At 43.2% G+C, this 16025-nt stretch overlaps 1 pseudogene; it reads left to right on the top strand.

Annotated features, from left to right (window-relative positions):
* Positions 1–267: 267 nt before the first annotated feature.
* LOC139918942 (uncharacterized) lies at positions 268–5547 on the top strand (annotated as a pseudogene).
* The last annotated feature ends 10478 nt before the right edge of the window (positions 5548–16025 follow it).

Here is a 16025-nt window from a genome sequence, read left to right on the forward strand (position 1 = left end):
GGCAGATGACAGCGCAGCTGAGCTTTTTCCTCCTCTAAGCGTTGGAAATGCTGCATAGCCAAGGTGACGGATGCGCCGAAGAGCCCATCAGGTGACAGCGGAGCACCCAGCAGGTCCTCCTTGTCCTTCTTCTTAAGGGCTGTCAGACCGAGCCACACGGGCTGCGAGGTGGAAAAACTTGCCATAAAATTCCACCGTCTCCTTGTCTCTGGGTTGAGGAGGAGCATGTCTCCTGCTGCCAGACCAGCTGGTTGAGCCAGGAGAAAAATGAGCGGCCAGCGCGTCATTGAGCGGGGGAACACCAGAGCGGCAGATAGCGCCTTTCCCGTGGACATTGGAAAAATCAGAGAGGCCAGAGATAGAAGCCTTGCAGCGGAGCGGCTCCTTCCAGGATGCTTCCACAGCCGCCCAAACCTCGTCCAAGGCAGGAGCGACGAAGACCGGCTTGGTCTGCTCGCCATTTATTGTGTGAGCGCGAGGCCCCATAGAGGGTGTATAGGCTCATCCTGATTGGCTGAGCACGTGCATGCAAATTTTCAGTGCGCTGAGGCGACTAGATGAGTGGCTAAGCCAATAGAGCCCTGTTAGAGGGCGAAGCCTGTTGAAACTCTGGTGAAGTTTGTTAGTCCATAAAACAACCCTGTTCAAAGTTGAAAGTAAATTGATTAGCAACATTGATTAGCCTATACCTGTGAGTAGCATGAGCTAATGTAGAACGAACATTTAATCAGCAACACTGTAGTTTTTGATTTGTTTCTAAGTAATTATACATGTGTCAGCATATTACCTGATCATGATGAAAGCACACTCAGTTAAGAGCTAAAATATTAATACATGGTTGGTTACTGCTTTATTACTATACTTAAGCATTAATTAGTGAAGATAAGGTAATATATACCTTCTATAATTTAAAGCTAAGATTTTACCTTTTTTTTTTTTTTTTAGACTATATTTCTCACAGAATTTGGAACAGTGCGCTTGGGTGGATTTGGAAAAGTTGGTGAAAAGTACTGTATCATTTAAAAACAAAATCTAACCTCATTGCATTCTTCATTAATATATTTATCAGTTAGGATACAGTTGTTTATTGTAAATATATTTTTTGTTCACATAGTTCAACCTCTCTGTCAACCACTAATTCAAATCCTTTGGAAAGAGGAGCAATAAGTTATTTGGCACCAGAAGCCTTGCCAGATGAGATGTACACTGCTAAAAGGTAAAGAGCTTTGCACCACGACTTACCAGCCACCAGCCAAATGTTGGTAAACCTTGACTTTGGCTGTCAAATTTGTAACCTCTACCAGCTGCTCTGGCAAGTTAGCAGCCATACCAGACAAATATTCTGAAAATCATATTTGTCTGGTAAAAAGTAAGTAAAAAGGTAAAAAGGTCAGTCAATTTTGTAAACAGCTACTTTGGCTGGTTGAGAAAATAGTTTAATTTCCTGTTTGACACATTACAGCAGGGGTATTGAATGGTGTACCATGGAGGGCTGCAGGTTTTCATTCCAACCACAGACTGTACCAGGTGATTTCACTGATTAGTTCCTCCTCTCTGGTTGAAGCTGTGCTAATCAGTGAAATTACATAAACTCAGAACTCAAATAAATTTTTCACATGTGGTCCTAATCCTCTTCTGTACACTTGGGACTTGTGTCATTTATGGAATTTGTTATTTCAGTTATTGTCCATTCAAAGGCACCTAAATCTACCAGCAAGCAAGCTTGATGTTCCAAACTTCAATATGACCATATTTCCATGACATTTTCCATAACTGTCCCAGGCCTGGGAAATGCATCTGTCACATTCCATGACTTTTCCAAGGTTTCTAAGACAGTGGGGACCTTGACACTACCAAGATGGACATATTTCAGTCTGCCAACCCATGTAAACAGATTATAGAGACTCGAATGCAAATATATATACAGAATTTAGTATGGTATCTAGGCTCTGATCCTGTCACTCCCTGCAAGCGTACACCTAGCTAGCCTAAGAGAGCAGGGAGTGACAATAGGGAACTCCCCCCCCCCGGGGGAGACCTAGAATCAGAGCCTACAGGTGGATGCTGGGGTGGAGGTGGGGATGATGAAATTATGTATGGTTAGCAGCAGCAATAACTGAGCAGCAGTAACCAGCAGTCTGAGCAGTGTAGCAGCAGCTTGCCAATGCAAAAGTACGGAGAAAAATAATTTATGTTGTGGCCACGATTTACTGTAACGTGCGCACTATATGCAATTTCAGCTTGTTTTCTTTTTTTGTGCGCACGAGATACAATTCGTTCCCTCGATCTGGTTAAAATGAGCCCTCGTTTTGGTTTATTCGTGCGCACGAGATACAATTTGTTCCCTCGATTTCCTCTTTACGTGCGCACGAATTGCCAAAACGTGCCCTCGAAATAGTGATATCGTGCTGTCGATATAAAATACATGCGCTCTTCATGAGCTTATAAAGAGTCAGTGCACATATTGGTGATTATGTTTAAATGTGGCGCTGCCCTGGGTGTGTTGCAGCCACCTGATTGTGTTTACATGGCCTGAAGGTTAAGTGGCTAAATATGTTGCAATATTTAGGGGATATGCCTATTCAGTGTAAACAGACAATGGATATTAACATACCAAATCCTTACTAGGCATATCTGCAATACCTAAAAGGTGTCTTTTAAGTTGCATTTCCTAAAATACACAGTTAAACGAAATCGAGGGAACGAATTGTATCTCGTGCACACAAATGAACTAAAACGTGCGCACGTTACAGTAAATCGTGGACTCAATATAACCTTTTTTCTCTCCCAATGGCTCCGTACAAAAGAGAGTGAGCAGGTACAGGAAGCTTAAATAGACCGTGTTATTGAGAGGGGGGCGCTTGATAAGAGTTATATGAGTAGTGTGTGTATCACATGACTGCAGCGCGACTCGAGTTGTCTGCCTAAACTAGCTTTGCAGGCTTCGCTTCATTTTTGAAGGTTCCAACAAAAAAAAGGGGAACCATTAAAATATTTAATTTTGAGCGTACTACTATGATATATGTTCAGAAATTATGACTTCCTCTTCAAAATGCAATTTTTTTTGTCATTTTACAAAAAAATATTATAGTTCTTAAAGTTTATTATTCAAAATCTTAAAAATATTAAGGAAAACATCTGTAAAGGTGTCATTTTGACAGCCAATGACTTAAGTTGTTTGCTACTTCAAATGCTCCTTAATATGTTTTCATTTTGCAATATCAGTAATTTTCTAAGAGCAGATATCTCCTTTTTTGAGTGATTGCTATCTAATTTTGGAATTAAAGTCTTCATATTTTTCAGCTTGATGGAACAATAACACTAGTTTTGATTTTATTGACATTAATCAACATGAAGTCTCTTCAAAAGACAGGAATTATAAATAAGAAGATTTTAATGTTGCCTAATGCCCCATTTCCATTTCACTGCTGGTCAACTGGTCAACTTTTGAACAGAAGATTCATACAGTCCTTTTTAGATAGAGCAAGTTTTATACCCCTGGGGTTTATGCAAACCATGATACATTTTAAAAATGCATTGCTGTTCATCTGAAACTACGGCTTTCAAAATTACTGATAAATTGACTTTTTGGTGCTGTACATCTGATTTTTTGAAGATAAGTTTTTAACCTGACAACAGCAATTTAACAGTCCTGATGACAAAAAAATAATGACACATGCTTTGTTTGCAGTGACATTTGGTCAGTGGGATGCGTACTCCACGAGCTGTGTACTATAAAGCTAGCGGTAAGTATTACCCAAAGTTTTCAGTGTCTTGGGTTTGGACCTCATTTTTCTGTGTCTTGGTCTTAGGCATCAGTCTCAAACTTCATAAGCAATGTTTCTTTCATTTACATTCTATAAAGAAACTCCTTTCCTGACAATTTCTGCTTGAATCTTTGTCTCTTTCAAATGGCTGAACAGAAAGGCAAAGTTGGATTAGGAACATTGCTTGAAAATCAGTTTGGTGGTCTGTTTTGACCAACCTTGGTCTTGATCTTGTCTTAGTCTCGACTGGGATGATCTTCACTCCAACTTTGATATAACCTAATTTTTTCTGTCATCGGTCTTTTATAACTTTCTGTGTTTCCTAACATTAATCAAACAGGGTGGTCCTTACCCGTCTCTCCCAGAGTGCTACTCACCTGAGCTCTGCGAACTCCTGAGTGACATATTCAGGAAAGATGATGACTTACGACCATCAGCCAGCGAGATTCTGGGAAGACCCTTTATTATTAGTTTTCTCTCAAAAAAGGTTTGACTTAATTACCCTATAAAAACATCCCACATCTCACACTCATCCTGCCAACTTTCCTGTATTAGTATCACAGCTGTAGCCTTTTTTTGGCTACTCTCGATCAACTGACAGTGAAATATGAGACTTTTTGAATATCTACCTATTCCTATTTCTATCTGTTTGTCCACTGACACGTTCTATGTTTCTTGGATAGAGCAAAGCAACTGTGGAGGAACTTCAGACCAACTTGGACAAGCTGAGAGATGTGGCAGACGGTTTGGAGCGTGTGCACCAGGGCACCACCATTGGCAGTCTGACGGGGGGAGTGATCGGTCTAATGGGGGGATTACGTCCATAGTGGGCCTTATTCTGGCCCCCTTCACTGTCGGGGCCTCCCTTATTGTCACTGGGGTTGGTATAGGGGTGGCTGTAGCTGGTGGGGCCACTGCTGGTGTCTCAAACATCACTAATATGGTCAACCAATCCTCTGATCGTAAAGCTATCCGAAGCATCATTAAAGAGTTTGATGGAAAAAAAAGCGCTGTGGTTGTGTGGCTTCAGGAGATCACAGAGGGCTTAGAGATACTCAGGAAAATATGTGACTCTGCTGACTTTGAGGACAGCAGTTTCAGTAAAGAAAACCTGGTAAGGCTTGGCATCAGGGCAGGAAGAGGAGTGGGCGGCATTTCTGAACTGATCCGACTAGTTCAAGTGATGAACATTGGCAGGGTGGCAGCACAGACAGCCAGGGCAGTTCGTGTGGCAGAGGTAGCAACAGGTGTGCTTTCTGGTTTATTTATTGTAGTAGATATCTTCTTCATTGCCATGGATGCTAAGGAGATCTATCACATTAGACAGGCAAAGGCAGCAGTGGGAAAAGACAAAACCTGTTCTAAGGTAGTAGCTGCGGCTTACACCGCAGCATTAGTGCCCATCTCTGACAGCTCTGCACCAGTGCCCTCCACTTTGGAGGCCACATCTAACCCACAGGCTGATCCAGTCAGATTTGAGATCATGAAATTTGTCCGATCAATCAGGGAAACGGCAGAGGAGTTGCAGCAAGTCTTGGATGAGCTGAAAGATGCCATTTCAATTATCCCTTCATTAAAGAACTAGAGAGATGGTTCTGTAACCCGAAGGTTACAGATCCAACAACAGTCAGTGTGTGCTTCCTTGTTGAAGTGTCCTTGAGCAAGCTACTCCTAGGGACTGCTTCTGGCTTCAGATGATCAGATGGATATGCAAAGAAACAAATTCATTTTAATGTGTGACTGATTGCTCTGAAAACCCAAATAATACAAAGTTCACAAGATTTTTTTGTCTTTATAATTATGTATTTGCATTGATATTTCTCTTTTTTTGTATTAAATATGCAAGACCACTCCATATCAAAGTATACAGTTTTATTAGTGAAATCAATGTAAAAAAAAATGGATATAAATTAATGTAATATAAATTATTACTTACCAATAAATACATGAATAATTCAATTCAATTCAATTCAGAATTCAATTTGAAGTTTAACTGTGTTAACCACGGAGAGTCACTCTTCACAAATCTTAATTAAATGATAATTCTAGTCGTGTATAGATTATATCAACAGGCAATCAATTAAAATATATTTTCTTTTTTTGGCTACCTACAGTATTGATTGTGACTGTTCTAGTAAATGTAAAAGCAACTAGATGTCTCTGTTTCAGCTCTTTGCCACTGAAAACATTTATAAAACTGTGCGTAGATTCCACAATAAAAAGTTATGTGGTGGAAGTTTTCTGTAATAAAAGAGACTTGAGAAACAAGAGAGTGTCCTTTCTGGGTTTATTCGTTACACCTGCAGGTGGGCACAAACAACCTTCAACATAGTTTCAGGCTGAGTGAGCAACTCCCTCTTCTCCCAGTTCCCTCTTATACATTTTGCTGTTCCTTAACACCCTCCACGCCTATTGCACTTACAGAAGTACAAAACAACTCTATTCATATGATGAGGTTAAAGCATGGTCAAACATGTAATAAAATCTAAAAATGTAATAAAGTCTCTGTCGCACATCACATGTAGGAACATCCGATCAGGACAGGAACAAGGTTTTACTTGTCACATATAGGGACATTTTGGCAATTACTGTACATCAATATGGTCACGCCAATAAAGCCTCTTTGATTCGAATAAAGCTTCTTTGAATTGACATCTGGTCAGGACAGGGTCAGGAAAGGGACAAGGTTTCCTGCTGTATTTTTCCATTACAATTAGGCTCCTGCTGTATTTTTCCATTACAAGTTACATTATGTACAAAGGACTAAAAGTGTGGATGCCAAAAAATAATATTTATAAAATTGTATGTACGCTATCCACCATACAATTTTCCCCCTATAAATCTCAAACAACTTGTATTTTTGCATTTCCATTTTATCAAAGAGGCTTGGTTATTATCACATTGTCTCTCCTTAATTGTTTTCCATCAGCTTCTTTTGCACTGCAGTAAATCAGTAATTTAGTAGACAGCATCCCTCCCTGATCCATTTGTAGATCCTTCATTTGAATAGTTTTATCTTCTTTATATGCACGAAAGGTCATCCTGGGTAACACTTTACAATAAGGGTACATTAATTAAGTAATGTACCCTTTAATAATTAGTAAATTAGTAAATTAATGTGTAATTTACTAATGGTGTTCATGTTAACTAAGGTATTAATTTATACATTATTTGATAGTTTATAAAGATGACTATTAAATAATGTATAAATTAATACCTTAGTTAACATGGACACCATTAGTAAATGATTACCAGACACATAAGTTAACTGTTAATTAAGGGTTAGTTAATGCTTATTAAGCATTGCTTATTAAGCATACCTGTTGACGCAGCCACACTCCGTGTTGAGTGCGCGCGGATGACTGCAGGAGGGTCCCTACCCGCCAGCACATAAGCCTGTGATATTCCCTCACAGAGCCAGTGGGCGAGTCTCTGCTTTGACAGGGGCTTGCCAGCCACACTGTCTGCATAGCACACAAAAAGCTGCTGTGTGCGCCTCACCGTGGCTGTGTGTTCCACATAACATGCCAACGCACACACGGGGCATAAACGGTGCAGCTTCTCCTCTCTATCCTCACCATGAGGAGGAGGATAGAAAGCCTCCAGCTGAATCGTCCTAGACCGAAAAGAACTATTGATGTTCTTGGGTGCAAAAGACGGATTCTGTTTGAGTGTGGTGCCACTCAGGTCCCCACGTATCAGCAAACAGCTGGGATGGACCGAAAGAGCGCACAAGTCACTAACTCTCTTAGCTGAGGTCAAAGCAAGCAGCAGAGCCATCTTGACCGACAACAGCTTAAGAGAAGTCTGCCTAATCGGTTCAAAAGGCTCCTTAGACAGAGCCTCCAAGACCAAAGGCAGTTCCCACTGGAGGGCAGTGGAACGCACTGGGCGTTTTCTCCTAGCCCCCTGCAAAAAATGCTTCATGAGGGGGTGGCCGAAAACCGACCTCTCTCCAAACCCCTCATGGCAGGAAGAGATTGCTGATGCATACACTTTAATAGTGGAGTGCGCCAGCTCCCTTTCCAGCAGGCACTGGAGGAAAGAGAGAACAGATCCAATTGAACATTGGCCCTGGATGGTCTGCACCACATCCGCAGCCAGTCCAGCGTGCATCAGTCTGTCCCTCTCAGGAACCAAACCCTGAGAGGCTGTCCCAGGCTGGGCATCGCGCCTATCGCTCCATTCGAGACAATGCCCCGCAAAACTGGGGAACTGTTCAGGGCGGAGCCACCAGGTCACTCTCTCCAGCGGTGTTCCCTCCACCAGTATTTGGGGGGGTCCCCCAATATGCCAGGTCCTTCCTGGCTGTTGGGGGGATGGTTACCATGCGACGTTTGTGACATCGTGGATCCAAACGGCCAAACCATCTCTGAAGGCGTCTCATATGGAGCAGCCCCAGTAGAACCACAGGGTGAGCCGCCGCCATGAGACCCAGGAGCCGCATGACGGTCAAAGCCGTCACTGTTCTACCCTGTCTCGCCCGCCGAACTGCCTCCAACAAGGCCGTCTGTCTGGGATCTGACAGACACGCCCGTAGTGTGGCGGAGTCCAGCTGCACTCCCAAATATACCTGTTGGCTTGGTATGGGTGCGCTCTTTTTCCAATTGATGGCAAAACCTAACCTGGTTAAGTGCTGCACCAATTGCACTGTGGAAAATAGCCCATTCTTTCGAGCGGGCCATGACGAGCGGGTCGTAACGTCCTGTCCATCCATTCTGTCAACACACTGGGTTCGCCATTCCTGATAAAAATCTGTCAGGGGGTGAGCAGACAGCTGTGGAGCGGAGGAGAGAAATTCTCTGTATGCAGCCTCGGCCCTCACCGCCGCCGAGCTGCCCGGTAGGGGCAGAACGGCCCATGGGGGGCCGGAGGCAAACGGGCTGGAGAGGCTCGGCAGCCAATGAATGGCCCGCCGGCATCTGAAGCCTCGCTTCCATACTCACATAGCTGTTGTCTGATGCCGCCGCTATTTGCTCAGTGGCAAAAACAGGATTAGAATCAGCAGACGGCGTTCTCGCCATAGTGTAACACACAGTCCCCTTTGACATCCTTTATTCGCTTCGAGGCGGAGTAGGCGGCGGAGAGGGAGAACGGCGTTGACAACGCTGTGTGAGAAAGACTGTCCTCACACACGTCCACTTGCCTCTGAGGGGAGGCAGCGATGACATCAGCAGAACGGTCCAATGAGCGGGGGAGCGGAGTATTTTGAAAACTCGTCCGCTCTCGCTCCGTATACACTGGCCGGCGTCTAGGAGAAATCAAGCCTGCCGTCGGAGACGAGAGGCCAGGGGCCGACCTCTCGTTCGAGCCGGGCGGGCGACTGATTCCCCGTGCTTCACGAAGGATCTGCCATCTGGAGCTCATCCGCCGGCCGAAATGGTTGAGAGGCCGCTCTGCCATCATCGAGTCCGCGTTCTTGTGGACGAGTGAGGCGGGCCGAAGAAACGGCATGCCGGTCTGTTGTTCATTCACCGTTCTTTCATGGAAAAAAGGTGGAGAGTTCGGAGCGACTCCCGGCGATGCATCCCGTCATCCTGAAGCACAATCGGGTAGGTCAACGTTGCTGATACCAGCCTCCAACTCACGCCAACTCACGAGACCGTAGAGCGGGGAGTGGTTACGCAACGTATCAGTCGCCCGCCGCTCTGCTGTGTTTTCCGTGTGGAAGACAGGCAGAACGGTAAAAGCCTTCCGGCTTCCTTCCTGTTGTCCCGTGGGACAGCAGGGTGGGTTGGTGATACTGAGACCGTCAGCCATCCCATTTCGGTCCGAAGACCGGGGGGGAAGGGGGGCACCACCGAACCGATCGCTGCTCAGCCACGCTTCCCATGTGGGAAGAGAGCAGAGAGCAAAATGATGACTGCGATCGCCGCTCTGGTCGGTGTCCCTTGTGGGAGGAGGACAGAGAGCAATCGGCAGTCAGGGTGGTAGGAATAGGCTCTTTATGGTAGAAGTAATTGGTTTTATTACAAACAAAAACATCATTCACATAAGGCACAATGGGAACATATCCAGGAACATTGTAGGGGGATGCGCGGACAACGCCACTACCACACGGCTGGGGCTGAACAGAAGCCTCGCAAGCCGGGTCGGTTCCCCCCTCCGGCAGTCAGTATCGCTTCTTCCTGGGCGGCTGGTTCCCAGCCTTCCAAGAACAAGCCAGCGGTCGACGGGAGCCCCGGGGTCCTCTCTGGGCCGGTGGCGGAGGAGGAGCTTCGCCATCGGAGCGAGCCGGTGGCGGGGCGGGCTGCGTCGCGGACGCCGGCGGGCAGCGAGAGAAGGATGTAGCGGAAGAGGAAGCCACATTACGCCGTCCACGCCTCTTGGACGCCGCCGTACGCCGTTCCCTTGGGTCCTGGGAGGAAGTCTTCTGCTTGGCGGAAGAAGACGCCAACGGCAGATGACGGCGCAACTGAGCCTTTTCCTCCTCTAAGCGTTGGAAACGCTGCATAGCCAAGGTGACGGATGCGCCGAAGAGCCCATCAGACGACAGCGGAGCACCCAGCAGGTCCTCCTTGTCCTTCTTCTTAAGGGCTGTCAGACCGAGCCACACGTGCCGAGTACCGACGGTAGCCAGAGCCATGGCGCATCCAGCGGTGGCGGCGATTCCCCTGGTTAAATTGTTCATCTGTCCCGCAATACGGGATACATGATCCAATTCAGAAGCGGAGAGGGAGGCTTTTCCAGTCGACACGGTGGATAAGGATACCCCCAGCAGCCCCAGGTTATTGGCCATGGCTGCCGTCTGGGCTGCCAGGTGGAAAAACTTAATAAAATTCCACCGTCTCCTTGTCTCTGGGTTGAGGAGGAGCATGTCTCCTGCTGCCAGACCAGCTGGTTGAGCCAGGAGAAAAATGAGCGGCCAGCGCGTCATCGAGTGGGGGAACACCAGAGCGACAGAAAGCGCTTTTCCCGTGGACATTGGAAAAATCAGAGAGGCCGGAGATAGGAGCCTTGCAGCGGAACGACTTCTTCCAGGATGCTTCCACAGCCGCCCAAACCTCTTCCAAAGCGGGGGTGATGAAGACCGGCTTGGTCTCTGCCGCCCACCGATAGACTCCCTGGGCCAGGCGATCAGCGGCGCGAGGGGGTTCAGGGGGGCGGAAGCACGATCCCGGCGTTCTCAGTGGCCATCCTCATCACGTTGGGGAAGTCTAGTTTCAACGATGGATGAGGTAGAGCGGCGGAGGTGAAGGATGCAGCCGTGACGGAGACGGAGGAGATGTTGTCTACATTTAGACCATATTTCACCGGTGTAATATCCCAGTGAAATATGGTCTAAATGTGAACGTTCAATCAATGTCTTCAAATAGTTGGTGAAAAAAGTTTAACTTTTAAACCTGTTTTGAACGTCTTTTCACCGGTGACCATAGTCATTTTTTAAACGTCTTTTCAACGGAAAAATTCTCACTGGGGAGGGTCATGCATTTTCCCCCAGTCACTCAGGGAGGCTCAAGGAAAAATATTTGTAGCTCCGAGGAGGGTCAAGATAGAAAAAATGTCTCACCCCAGCCCCCCCCCACCCCCCCAACGAACAGTCCCTAAGCCATTAGAGCCCATTAGAGGGCGAAGCCTGTGTGAAATAGAACTCTGGTTATCTGGTAGTATAAATGATAAACATGTGACAGATGTACTTTCTCACTGCCTAATGATGTCTGGTTGTGGTATGAAGATGCAAAACAGGATATGGCTTCACATGGGTGGTAACCATAAAAAAAAAAAACCACACACACACTTTTGTTCCCTTTTTCATATAAACTCTATATTTCACTTTTGGTTGTTAAGGCCCATTCACATCTAGATTGATAACTATACAGACAACTATAATGATAGATTGTTGCTCAAGCATTCACACTACAACAATATTGTTTTATTTTGGCGTGTGAGTTTTCAGACCGAAATGGAGGATGAATTTTTTACTGACTTGCTTTTACTTTACTTACTCTCTAAAGTAATAAACAACAGAGCTGTAGGATTTTGATTCATTAATTGCTGCAAAGGAGAGAGGAGCTGGGAGAATCAAATGCTCTCCAACAACTTAGTTTGCGGTGGCACAACACTTCCATTTACAACACACACCTGCAGCTGCTTTTCAGGAAAAGCCTTCCAATGATACTTCATTGCCTTGCACATTTGGCATTTTTTTGGTCCCACTGTATTTTGTTGTATAACAGAGACAATGTGAATCAGTATTATACACCTGATTTATGCAGCAACAAAGCAAACTGCAAAGAAAAATAATTGTACTCTGCATGTTAATTATTTTAAGTGGTAAAATATGTACTGCTCCTGAAAGCCCTATTTTAATTAATTAATTAATTGATTTATTTATTCTCTAGCCAAACCCCTTTTTCTTCACGGGTTGCTTTATTTAAATCAAAGTTGATCATTGATCAGTAATACAATAAAGATAAAAATGATAAAAACAATATATATTAATATATTCTGTCAATTTAATTGGTGCTATTGACTCTTGTGCTGGTGTTACTAGATGTTCTGTAGGTAACACCAGTGCTACTAGTGGAAAAAGTTAGTGTGGAGCCCTGTAGAGTTATCTCTGTGAATGGGTCTTTAGACTAAAGCATCATTCAGTGCTGTCAGGTTATGTGTGAGCTTTACATTTGGGTATTTATATTTTAGATTACATCAGCTCAGATACAATTAGATTCTGTATAGTATTACATTCTACCAGATTGCGACGGCGGGCTTGCATCTTTGTCATTTTTACTGTTCATCTTATTAGCTTTTGTCTGTTAGAATGTAGTACTGTTTCGTACAGTATCTGATCATCTCATAGTAGTAGTAGGAAGTTACAAAACAGGAAACCACATAAACTCCCCTTTTTTACACTTTCCTATATAAACTCTACAGTTTAGTTTTGGTTATTATAGAACATCATTCAATGCTGTCAGGTCACGTATGGGCTTTACATTTGGGTATTTATATTTTATTACATTACATTATCTATTATATCATATTATATTATATTGTATTATATTATATTATATATTTAGAGAGATAGATAGATATTATATATTTAGAGAGATTTTGTAGAACACAAACTTGGATTTATACATTTATATAGAAAAAAATATTACTGTCATGACAATAACACTAACTACTGAATATTACTGAAGTTGTCGTATGACTACAGTATAGCTTACAAAGTTGTAAAACTATAGATTATATTTGTTTTATTATTGAAATAACCAAATTCAGGTCACATTTTTTTCCCACACAATGGATACATGGTGTTTTAGAATTAAGAATTGTGTGTGTGTGTGTGTGTGTGTGTGTGTGTGTGTGTGTGCGGGTGGGTGTATATATGTGTGTCACAAGGCGATAACCACAAAGATGGGGAGTGAACAGAGCATTCTTAAGAAGCATGGCTACATTTTTGAAAGAGAAACAGAAAATGGTGTTGTAGTCACAAAGGAAAGAGACACATTTCTCATAAGAGAGATCAAATGGGCAATGGTAAGTGCTGAGCTCCTGTACATTTTGCCTTTATTTCATATTAAAATATGATGCACACATTCCAAAATCTCACAATCTGCATTCTTCTGTATTTGAAGGAAAGTTGTAAACGAATGTTGAACTGAGACCTTGGCAGATTTTTTTACCACAGGATCTTTGAAAGAAGCCAGACAGGATCTTTTGGATCTTTTGGAAAACTGTTTCCCTTGTAACCCTGTTAACCCTTTATCTATGGAAGGTGAAAATAAATTTGATCAGTGTACTTAGGGCGATAGACACTTCATCAGGGTATTGTAAGAGGCAGGGAAAACCCCTTAAAAGTTGTCATTAAATCACCTCTCAATTGACATTCCATAATATTCAATTTTAGTTTCACATATTCAAACTCAAACCATCAAGATACCTTGATCAACTATTTCACAATTATCTGTAATACTTACCGCCAGGTCTATTTTTCCAAACAAACTGTTTACACCCTCAAATGATCAGTAAAGCTCTTGTTGAGTCTTTAAAGAATATGTAGATCATCTTTGGGGTTTTTGGGGGTTTTTTTTCCTCTTAACAAGAGGCAGTGGTGGACTAAATGTTAGAGAAGCAAGCTTGTGACTGGAAGGTTGTCGGTTCAATCCCCCGGACCGGCAGGATAAATCTGGGTGGGGAAAGTGAAAAGCAGCGCTTCCCCCTCCCTCATTACCACCACTGAGGTGCCCTTGAGCAAGGCCCTTAACCCCAACCGCTCCAGTGGAGCTGCTCAGTGGCCAGCAGATCAGACTGTGGTTGTACTTGTCAGCTTCCAGGTGTGAATGTGCGTGAATGTGATCAGGGCGTTCCTGAAAAAGAGAGCATTGCTCTCAGTGAAACTCCCCCTGAATAAATAAAGGTGAAAAAAAAAAAAAAAAAAAAAAGAGATGGCCAGTGCTTCAGAGGCAGACAAAACTGCATGTTACCAACATAATAAGATGACAGTTTATTTTCATCAGAGGAACCCAAAGCCTTTCCCAGTCACCGTAAGTCATCCATAAGAACTAATATATATATATATAACTGCTGTTTTGAAATTGTCAAATTTCGATTTCATTCAGTTCTTCTTGCTGTTGTTACATGGGTGTGTCCATTACAAGTAAAGATGAGTTGGAAATCACTCTCCTACAAATCAGGTTGGACATTACACGTAAACACCTCTGTCCCAACAAGAAGTGAAGACATCATACCTCATATCAGCCGCCGTTACGTGCTATGTGCGCATGCATTTTACTTCAATGCCGGCGAACGGAGTTCAATTCCCAGCCTCTACAAAGTAAATTTCTACCATGAGTGAAATTTACATTTTTAGCTAAAGTTCTGTTATTGTCACAGAATTCAATTCATGGTGGAGGAATTTAATTTTCAAAATAATTCATGTCCACAGCACGTAAATCTGCATTTCAGATTTTGTGCTCATTTCACAACTTTTTATGATATCATGTCGGCTTAGCATGGTGTTTGTTTTAATGTTTTTTTATCCTGAAGTTGTCACAGGAGCCAAGGTCAGATAGAACCCTTGGTGACTGGCTTTGGGGTTCCTCTAAGAGAGATGTTACTCTGGTAACATGCAATTTTGTCTGCCTCCTGGACTGAAACATGGGCCACACAAGACTAAGAGTCTAACAGTGCCGTGACATTGAATTTTTGTACCTGCCGGGAATCAAACTTGGGTCTCCCGATTGAGAGTCTGCAGTCTAACTCCCTTTCACCCACGTGACCCATAAAGCAGTGAACAGAGCAACCGACCGACCGACCGACCAACAGCGCGATCCATAGATATATATATATATATATATATATAGTTTTATGTATGCATTCTTTAAAGCTGCAAAGCAAACTTTTCTGACCACAGACACCGCAACACATTTGTAAACTAGAAAAGTGCATTTTCTGGAGAAAATGCGTGGGCTTCAAGCTATCAAGTTCTGATACTGAAGCATGTAATAGCAAGTTAAAATGTGTCAATATCCAACTTCGTATTGGCTTTACTGTGTTAAGCTGTACACTCAAAATGCTGCTGTTGGGCAAAATCTGGTCAGATCTGTATGAAAATTGGTGTGCATGTTCCACATAGTTCCACATACCAAGTTTAATGACGATTTGTGAAATTCTGTTTGAGTTATAAGCCAAAATGTCATAGGCCATGCCCACTTTCACTAATGACCAATCTTCACATTTTGACTAGGACATGGTCCTAGAGCATGCGTACCAAATTTCGTGCAATTTCACCAATTAGATTAGGAAATTCAGTTTTATGGCCTTTGTGACACCCCTTATTGGTCAGTCCTAAAATGGCTTTGGACACATGTTCCTTCATTACATGTGATCAAGTTGTACAAGTTTCATGATGATTGGACAATCTATGACAGACTATGAAGTTATCACAATTTAGCTTATAAACCACGCCTCCTTCACAACTTTAACATTTATACGATATTAACAAAGAGTTAATATCATCAAAACGAAAGTAGATATCAACAATCTATGAACAAAATTTAAAGAGCCTAGGACCATAGATGCTACTGACTGATTTTGGTGGTAATCGGTCAAACGGTGTAGGAGGAGATGTTAAAAATGTGTTTTTCAAATAATTCCAAATATCTCAAAAATTTCCCAGGCGTAGTTTCATGGTAACTATTCAGTCCTTACAGTACCTTACAGGAGATTAATGAGTTTTACGAGAAGAATCCATGTGTGACCAATCCCAGTAGTTTCATAGTATCTATCCAGTCCTTACGGTATAGCCTACCTATC

The sequence above is a fragment of the Centroberyx gerrardi genome, chromosome 16 (assembly GCF_048128805.1).
Source record: "Centroberyx gerrardi isolate f3 chromosome 16, fCenGer3.hap1.cur.20231027, whole genome shotgun sequence".
Classification (NCBI taxonomy): Eukaryota; Metazoa; Chordata; class Actinopteri; order Beryciformes; family Berycidae; genus Centroberyx; species Centroberyx gerrardi.